Below are 9,990 nucleotides of genomic sequence, written 5' to 3' on the forward strand. Positions count from 1 at the left end.
ATGCAGATGAATGTCCATTTTGTATTTGTGTATTCAAAGTGGTTAGGATAGATATATAGTTACATTCTCTTAATGAATAGAGTGATTTGTTCTAATGGTCTTTGTAAATAGGATATCATGTCTGCATCTTGTACAGCAATTAACCACTAGGAAGACAGTATGCAATGTATTAATTATTGGAACTGTCCTACCAATTTGATTTGGAACTGTCTCATTGCTATTTGTTTCTCAACAAAATTATGGAAAAAAAATCAAACATCTCTATCTAATACATAGGATACTTTTATTTTTTTATGTGTTTAAAGACACATAAAAAGGCTCTATTTGCAGAGGAGAAGGAATTTAATCAAACAGGCCAAATCCCAAGTTATCGGCGGCCTCCTCCGACTCCTCCTTCTTCTCCTCTGCACAGCCTGGGCAGAGCCAGCAGCAGGAGCTGCAGAGCCTGGAGCAGCAGAGACAGCCGCAGCACCCCCAGCCGGCACACTGGCATGCTTGCCAGTGCCCAGGGCGATTACATTGTCAATGTTTTTCCCAAAGAGTTAACTTTTTTTTCTTTTTTAATTAATTAATTTATTTATTTATTGTGTATATGTGTGGCCAGTTCAGCCCACCAGGGGGCAGGGCTGGCTGGCATGTGGTGCTGGGGATTGAACCGCGGTCCCCATGCTTTTGCTTAGCTTAGCTTGTTCTAAGTAGGTGCTTTAGACCACTGAGCCATCTCGCCAGCCCCTCATTCTTAGTTTTAGAGGAGAAGCATTTAGTTTTTCACCAATAAAGGTGGTGATAGTTTCTAAACTTTGGTTGTTTGTTTTTTTTTTTAAATCAAACTGAAGAATGGCCTTTTTATGTTTTGTGTGCTGAGTGTTTTATTATGAATGGATGTTAGATTTTTATGAAATAATTTTTTAATTAATCATTATATAATCATGGTTTTTCAATCTTTAAATTGTTAATATGGTAGATTGTATTGATATTTAACCTACACAATTACTAAAATAAACTTATTGTGTTTAATAGAAATATATTTAATAGATACATTTAATATATATTTAATTTGTTAAATTTGGAAAGCAGGTGTGGCAGGGCATAAGTTCAAGGCAGACTGAATTAGATGGCAAAACCATATCTGAAAGAAAGAAACGGGGGTAGGAAGGGAAGGGAAAGGAAAGGAACGGAAAGGAATGGAACAAAATGGAATGGAACAGAACGGAATGGAAAGGAAAGGAGAGAAATGAGAAGTTTCCCCTTCTACTAGGAAAAGATTATGAAGAATTGCTACAATTTATTTTTTAATGCTTGGTATATGTATTCATTTTATATTGCGTAACCAAGCAGAAAAAATCAGCAGTTTAAAACAATACACAATTGTTATCTCATAGTTACTGTGGATCAGGAATCTGCACACAACTTAGTTGGGTCCTTTGCTTAGAATCCCAAGGCAATAACCAAGATTTTGCAGCATATTCATTCGGAGCTAGGGCAGCAACATTTACAAACTCATTCAGAATTTATTCTCCTGCTGCTGTTAGGCAGAGACACTGGCCTCCTGATAGTTACTGAATGGAGTTTGCCCTTAGCTCCTTGCCATATGGGTTTTCCATTACTTCATCAACCCAGCAGGGAGAGTCTTTAGAGAAAATCTACCAAAAAGAAGAAATCATTACACACAGAATACAATGTAATGTAAACATGTGACATACCAAGACCTTTGCCATAGTCTACTGGATGGAAAAAAGTAACAGGTTAACACCATACTAAAGGGAAAGAGATGGAGGGATCATGGGAAGACAGCTTAAAATAAGTAGAGAGAGATTAGCTTATTATATTTTAAGTGTTTGTAGATCTATAGTGACATATCATCTTTCACTTCATGTATGTATACATTCAATTGTTATATATTAGTGCATGTTTTATTTGTATCTCCAGCCAGTCTTGCTAGTCATTTATCAGTTCATTGATTTTTTTAAAACAGTGCTTTCTTTAATTTTGCTTTGGTACTAAGGATGGAATCCAAGGCCTTCACACTGAGCTAACATCCTCAGCACACCCACCCACCACACCCACCCACTGCCCCTGAGGTGGACTTGGAACCCCAGTGATCCTCCTTCCTCAGCCTCCGAAGTGCTAGGATTATAGATATGCATCACCATGCCTGACTATAGTATTTTTAAATACATCTATCTGTAAGAGAGATTTTTCATAGTTGATCCCTAGATTTAACACAGAATTTATTTGGAGTCTACTCATTAATGTCTTATCATTTTAAGTGGAACATAGGAAACTTACTACCTTTTGGGTCCCTTCTGTGACATAATTGTCTTTAACTTTACCTTTATATACACTGAGAACCATATGACGCAATGTTAGAAATTGTGCTAGCAAACATTTTAAAAGCTTAAGAGTCAGTTTCCTAAATCTACTCTCATTTGTACTCTCCATACTTATGATCCAAGTTTTGCTCTGTCATCAGTTGTGTCTCAAAAATTTCCTTTCTTAATTCTGCCAGGGAAGAATTCTGTTGGTTTTCCTTTGTCTGAAAATGTCTTTATCTTACTTCACTATATTTTCACTGGCTGAAAAATTTTATATTGATAGTTCTTTTCTCTTGGCACTTGAACAATGTTTTGTTACTTCTCTTGGTCTCTGTTTTCTGGTGAGAAATTCACAGTCATTCAAATTGATCCCCCATAGCAAATGCATTTCATGTCTCTGACTGCTTTTGAGATTTTCTTTATTGCCTTTTGTCTTTAGTAAAGTACTTACAATTATCTAGGAATGAATTTTTGGTGGTCTGGCTTCTTAAGATTTTGCTCAACTTTTTGAATACATAGGTTTGTCAAATTTAGGAAGTTTTAATCATCAAATGTTTTCTTCAGTTTAACTCCTACTATTCTGAGATTCTAACAATGCAAATATAAAGATGTTTTTATCACTGTCTAAGACATCTCTAAGACTGCTTATTTCTAATCTTTATCCCCTGTTTTATCCAGATAAGTACAAACTTCGGGGCACCAGTTGTATGAGGACTCCCATACACATACTTTTGTGGTAGTGGGGATCAAGCCCAAGCCCTTCACACTGAGCTACAGTCTTTGCCTCATCTTTTTTTTTTTTTTTTTTTTTTTTTTTTTTTAAGAGACAAGACCTTGCTAAAGTGCTCAATTTTTTTAGGTGGGCTTCAATTTGTATTCTTCCTGCCTCTGCCTCCCAAAGCGCTGAGATTACATGTGTGTGTCACCATGCCCAGCTATTAAGGCTATTTTTATTTTATTTCTCCTTTTAAAATTTCCATTTGGCTCTTCTTTATATCATCTATTTCTTTGGTGAGGCATTCGATTTTCTCATTTGTTTCAGGCTTATGCTTCCTACTGGAACACTTTTACTATTAGTAAAGTTTCTTTAAAATCTTTGTCAGGTAATTCTAACACCTGTGCCACCTCAATATGGTATCTACTAATAGTCTTTCATTATTTGAACTAAGATTTTCCTGGTTCTTGGTATGATGACAGCTATTATGTTATGAAATTCTATTTTCTATTTAAATTTTCTATTTTAGCACACAGCCAAAATGTTTATTTTCAAAATGCAAAGTGGTACATTTTAATAATCTCAGCACACTGGGAGACTGAGGCAGGAGAATCACAAGTTTGAGTTCAGCGTAGGCCACCTAGCAAGCAAGATTCTTCTCAAAATAAAAAAGATCTGGGGATGTAGCTCAGTGTGAGATAGGGTACTCAATCCCCACTGCTGCAAAGGGCGAAGAAGGTTTTGGTGAGCATGATTTAGCCAACATTTAAGCTTGTGATTCAAATATCAACTTAACTGTTAAAGGCTTTCCAATTTGGTTTTATTCTGTGCACTGGGATAACCTAGAAACCAGTCTGAAATCTGCATGATATACATAGCACAGCCTAGTTCTCAAACATTTTTCTGTATTGGCCTGCTCAGTTATCTGCTTAGGATTTCAAACACATACTTTTTAAAAAAAAAAAAAATCCTTTTCTTTACCTCTATACCTCTACTCTCTAGTTGGGAGGGAAAAGGGAATTGCCCCACTATTTGAAATTATCAACAGGGCTTTGTCTACTGCAGCCTTCCATGGCTGTAGCATCCACGGGAGAGGGCCACCACTAGCTACTGCAGCTCCACTCACTGTCTACAGCTGCAGTGCTGGGCGGGAGGTGTGCTCTCACTGTTGTACAGGAAGTACATGTACGCTCTCCACAGATGCACTGCATGCCAATAAATGTTCATATTTTTATGATGTTTACCTGCAATAATCAAAATGGGACTTTTTTCTCTCCGTCCACTGGTGTTTCTTAGCACCTTTATTTAGATAAATAGGAGGTAAAACATAAACAAGCAGCACACACAGCAGAGGAAGTTCACTGTGCACAGGATTTTTGTTGTAACATAAAAATGAAAAGATACAATGGATTTGCTACTACACTTTTCTAAAACTGTATTTTAAACTCAATGTGTTTTCAAACATTTAATGAAATTTTAATTCACAACTATAATGATATCTACTCACTTGTTGGTAATGACCTTTATCAGCAAAGGTTCTTTTAAAAAATGATAAACCAACTTTTCAATAACTTTAATGTTAGGAACATTATAGCATTATATCTTCTTTTGTAAAAGGAAAATAGAATTTACTTAAAGGAATAAACTCTAGTAGTGAATGTTTAAAGACATCAACCCAAGGCTTTATGAGATAGAGGCTTTCAATACAGGAAAAAATCTATATTTAAGTCTGTCCAGACTGACTTGGTAGCAGAGACTGAGTATGGCAAATTCAAGAGCAGCCTGAGCAACTCAGTTACTTAGTGAGACTGTCTCAAAAGAAAAATTTCTGGAAATGGAGCAGAGGGGAAAGGCCCAGGGTTCAAATCCAAGTACCTTACACATACACATGCACATACATACACAATTCTCTTAGTGTTCAGCCTAATTTCCTTCTGTATCCATTATATAAACACAAAAGATAGCATAGTAGGTCCATTGGTTACAAGAGCAAACATACAGCCTTATCCTATTCCTAAACTCAACCAACCATCTTACGTGAGACACTATAGCAATTCATCTCTACTTCTGATGTTTCTTGGAGCTAAGAAATCATTTCCTCTGCTAGCCCTGTCACTTCCACACCCAGGAAGTCCAGCCAATCTAACTACTTCAAGGGGAAAGGATTCAAATCCTAAATAAAAATAAAACAAATAAATGAAAATACCAAAAAACTCCACCAATCTCAGGTAGATCTGAGCAAGAGGAATGTCTAAAATTTGGGGCTATTTTGTTGGCAAAATGCTAACGAGAATTCTTCCAACAATCCTAGCCAGCCTTTGATATGGTTCTTCATGTGGAAAAAATGATGGCTTGTGGGCATGTAAAAATGTCACATTTAAATAAGTAATATATTTTGTTTAGTAATGAACAGATCTTATGTCAGTGAGGAGACAGGGATTAAAAGATGCAACATTAATAGGAAAGACATGAAATAGCTGGGAGAAGAAAGTAACAAGAAAAAGTAAAAATAATGATGCGTCTCTCTCTTCAGTGTAGTCAGAGACTTTTCACCACACTCAAATCTCTGTTTCTCTGTCCATGTGCATTTTAATCTTTTTGGCTACTGTGAAAAGCATGACAAAATAATAGCACAAATATGACAACAGAATTTTATCATAAAATAGAATAGAAAAACATTAGGAAATTTAAAAAACCCATTGTTATTAACCCCCATTCCCGCACATAAGAAATCAAAATAAATTAAAATGAAAATTGATTTCATTAATATGTATGCTTCCAATCTCCTCCTGTAGTATCTATTATTATTCAGAATAAATCAGGATTTGATCTCAAAAGCTTCAGCACCATCAACACCATTCCTTATTGTGCCTTAAACTCATTGTGCTCTCAATAATGAGCTAACGTGAACCAGTGGCCAGTCAATGTGAAAGCTGGGAGTCCTTTACATATACCTCACGTTTAGTGCTGTTGTTGTAAGCAGTACAAAACCTTAGCCTCATAAATGGCCAAAAAAAAATCATTTGGGCTTGAGGCAGACAAAGACATACCCAGAGAGCTGAAGCCTAAAATACTGATAGAAGTTAGCACACAGGTAAAGGAACAGAATTAACAGGAGGAAGGAAGGAAAGAAGAAGGGAGGAAGGAAGGGAGGGGATAGGGACGGAGGGAAGGAGGGAGGGAGGGAGAAGCAAAAATATTTAACAATAAATTCTATCACCGACTAGGCCAGGGTCAGCAAATTTTTTGAGTAAACAACCAGAATGTAAATAGCTCTTCCTATGAAAGTCTTATCATATATTCTTGTCCAAATTATTTGACTGTGATTGTTACTTCAACGCAGTCATAGATGACATGTCAACAAATGTCAAGGCCAGGTTCCTATATAACTTCAGTTACAGATATCTGGACTGCAGACCTAAGGGCAGTAGTTTGCGGACCTCTGGTTTAGGCCAACAAAATCTATAAAAACAGATTGGCATGTGTGAAGCCGTGGATCTGATCCTCAGGATAAAACGAAACAAGTTAGCAAATAGGAAAAGCAACATTAGACAACAAGGGCAGAAATCTAGATATTCTAAGGAAAGCATCTATGTCTTACTCTCTTATATTTTCTTTGATAGAACTTGCAACCTTTTAACCCTTAATGAGCCACACAGATTTAATTCCTCAGTAAATTTAAAGCTATTCACCCACATCACATTACCTTCTAGTCATACTGCAGGTCAAGCATCCCTAATTTAAAATCTGAAATCCAAACATGTTGCAAAATATAAAAATTTTTGAGCAGCAAAATAAGGTCAAGTAAAAAACATTTTAATTTCAAAAATCACTTATGAAAAGAAAATATGTTGCTACATGGTAAATGTATGCATCTGAATGTGGACTAGTAGACAAATGCTACTGTTTAACCAGAAAAAATATTTGTATTTAATTTTATTATTATATGTTTGCAGTACACAATTTTTATACTTCTTGTGTGCAGTTGGTACACAAACATAATACATCTTAATCCTTTTTTCCTCTTTCTTTCCCCTTTCTCCCTCTCTTGATCCCTTACTATTTGAGAAGGATCTATCTCCCTACTTCCTATTATCTTAAATATAGCATGGTGTCTCCTAGATGAGCAACCCAAAATATAAACAAAGAGCAAAAGAAAAGAAAAATTCTAAATGCTACTTCATGATGGGTTGCAGTAAAAATGCAGGCATACTAAAAATATGTAAAATTATCTGTGGGCTAAGAACATATAATATTCAAATGAATTTCATGTTCTGCCTTGGGTCTCATCAAGCTATCTCATTATGTATGTGAAAAATCCAGAAAAAAAAAAAAAATTCAAACCCACGACTCTTCCGGACGCAGGCATTAAGAATATAGTGCTGTTAACATATAGCATTGTAGGATATCATTTCCCTAATATCTGAGCTTTGAAATTCTTCTCTTCTCTGATGACACGTGCCTCCATTTTGCTTCTATTGTGTAGTGACTATAATGCTATCCACATCATATGTTTCTTTGCATAATGCTTTGCATATACAAAGTGCTCAGACAGAGCTGCTTGCTGAAGTTCTGCAACCTTACAGCTTCCTTGAATATTCTTTAAGGAATCAGAACAAGAAGAAACATCTGCTGCCTTCCACTTTCCCAACTAGAGGACTTCAGGCAAATTTGAGATATTTGGATATTTTATCATCTAATAATAGAATGACTGACCCAAACCTTAAGTAACACCAATAGAATCAATGACTCAACTTTCTACAGGGAAGAAAAATTAGTGCAATCCCACAGTTGGGTTTTTGAAAGGATATGACCTATGGAAGGACATACACTACCTACCCCTGATGTCTATCACTTCTGGCAACTTAGATTTAGATGTCAAATTTGCAATGGCATATATATATAAGCACTCCAGCATCCTAACACATTAGAAGTGCTTCCACAGTACTATAATCCATTTGTCCATTTCCTAGGGCTAGAGCACATCTGTATATTTTAGTGTATTTTAAAGATATGCACCTTGTACAGCTGTTATATGATTTTAAGATTATCATGAGCCATATTTATGATTTATTTCATATTCTCTGTCAGTATTCTGTCCTAAGCTAATCAATTACAGTGTGAAAGCAGAAGCAGTGTTACTGAATTGAGACAAAGGAGCAGTCAGACAGGCCATTCAGTTACAGCCTATGATCACCAGGACTCACACATAATGCAAGGCTGACTTAGACAAAGAGTCAGGGTTGGAACTGAACCAAGAGAGAATATAAAATTATAGGCTGGCCAATTTGAAAAAGTGCTGCAAACTCTAAGGAATGACAGAGAAGGAAACTTCTAGTCAGAGGTTAGTGTTCATCTGTGAAAAACAGCAAATGTAACATGAAAATAAGACTTTAACTAGAGCATGATCATCTTGCTTTGTTATATTGTGCTTGAAACAACTGCTCAATCCTCACTGTTCACACCAATTTAATCTTGCCACAAACACTGAATTAGCAAATACTGATGGAGAATATTTAATAGAGTTACCTCTGATCACACTATTTTCATCAGTCTTGTATATTCAACTTGTTTTCTGTTTCTGTTATTGTTTTTGAGTGCTGGGAACTGAGGCTAGGGCCTTGCACACGCTAGGCAAGGTCTCTACCACTGAGCTACATCCCCCAGCCCAGATTCGTGTTTCTTTTTAGAGAAACAAATCTATGTCCTATTTACAACCAATGGCACTGCAAACTGTGCTTGAATACAGATCATGTAACATATTTCTTCCACTAGGCACGTCACATCTTAGTAGCACTAAAAAGTACTTTAGAGACCATCTTAGACAGTGAAATTACCTCTCCAAAAAAAAAAAAAATCAAAACATGACACTAAACACATCAAAAATCTCACTTGTTTATAGTATGAGTTGAAACATGAATGCGAAAACTTGTTTGACTTCAGCTAGCACATATACAGGATGGCTCAAATCTTTCCTTAACTGCACATGTCTATTAATGATTGTGAAAGCACCACAGGTATGATTTGGGGACAATGAAAATTTAGCTAACAGACAAAAGAACAGGGTTAACATGACAGAGGAGAGCCCAGCAGTAAATCACAACTTTTCTGGGACCTGGAAATTGAGGTACCAAGAAAACAACTACTTAGCAAGAGAAACACAGAGCTTTAGGAGCTATAAAAATACCTACAAGAAAGCAAAAACTCACAAGGAAGCAGAAAACAATGCAGAGAAAAGAATGAAACAGTCTAAACAGCTACCCGGGCTCCTGGGGTTGCAGACCTAAGCTGCAAACACAAGGTAAGCCTAGAGAGCACTGGCAGCCCCAGTAATAAACATTCTGGCATTGCTAGCTCCAGGAAAAACTCACTCACTGTAAACTGCAAAAAGTTAGGTCTTACTTTGAAAATAACTGCAGCAGCAAGACAAGCTAGTTGTAGAGAGGAAATTCCCTGCAGTACCCACCACACAGAAGAATAACATAATCAGGAACCACTGCTTAAGTCTGAGATACTCCAGGGAATCAGAAGTCACAGAAGTGCACTCAGGGTCTCCATGGTCACCTTGCTACAGTGACTGGGTGGCAAATACTCTCAGCATACAACCAGAGAGACAGGAAGATTAAAACTATACTGAGATTCCATCTCCCCTAGTCAGAAAGGCTACCACTGGGAATACAGAAATCGCTTACGTGCTGATGAGGATGTAGGAGAATAGGAAACTTTCTATAAGATTAGTGGAATGTAAATTAGTATAGCCACATGGAAAGGAGAATGGAGGCTCCTCAGAAAACTAAAAATAGAACTACCAGATAACTCATCTATATCACTCCTTGGTACACACCAAAAAAAAGTCATCATATTCTAGACAGTGCTGAACCATGTTCGTTGTGGCACAATTAATAGTAGCCATGATACAGAACTAGCCCTGATACGCATTAGAAGATGAACAAAGAAACT

At 36.6% G+C, this 9,990-nt stretch overlaps 1 protein-coding gene across 6 annotated transcripts in view; it reads right to left on the reverse strand.

Annotated features, from left to right (window-relative positions):
• Fut8 (fucosyltransferase 8) overlaps window positions 1–9,990 on the reverse strand; it is a 485,432-nt gene that overhangs the window by 152,058 nt on the left and 323,384 nt on the right. The gene's annotated exons all lie outside the window — the stretch shown is intronic.

The sequence above is a fragment of the Octodon degus genome, unplaced genomic scaffold, assembly GCF_000260255.1.
Source record: "Octodon degus isolate 3935 unplaced genomic scaffold, OctDeg1.0 scaffold00007, whole genome shotgun sequence".
NCBI classification, from domain to species: Eukaryota; Metazoa; Chordata; class Mammalia; order Rodentia; family Octodontidae; genus Octodon; species Octodon degus.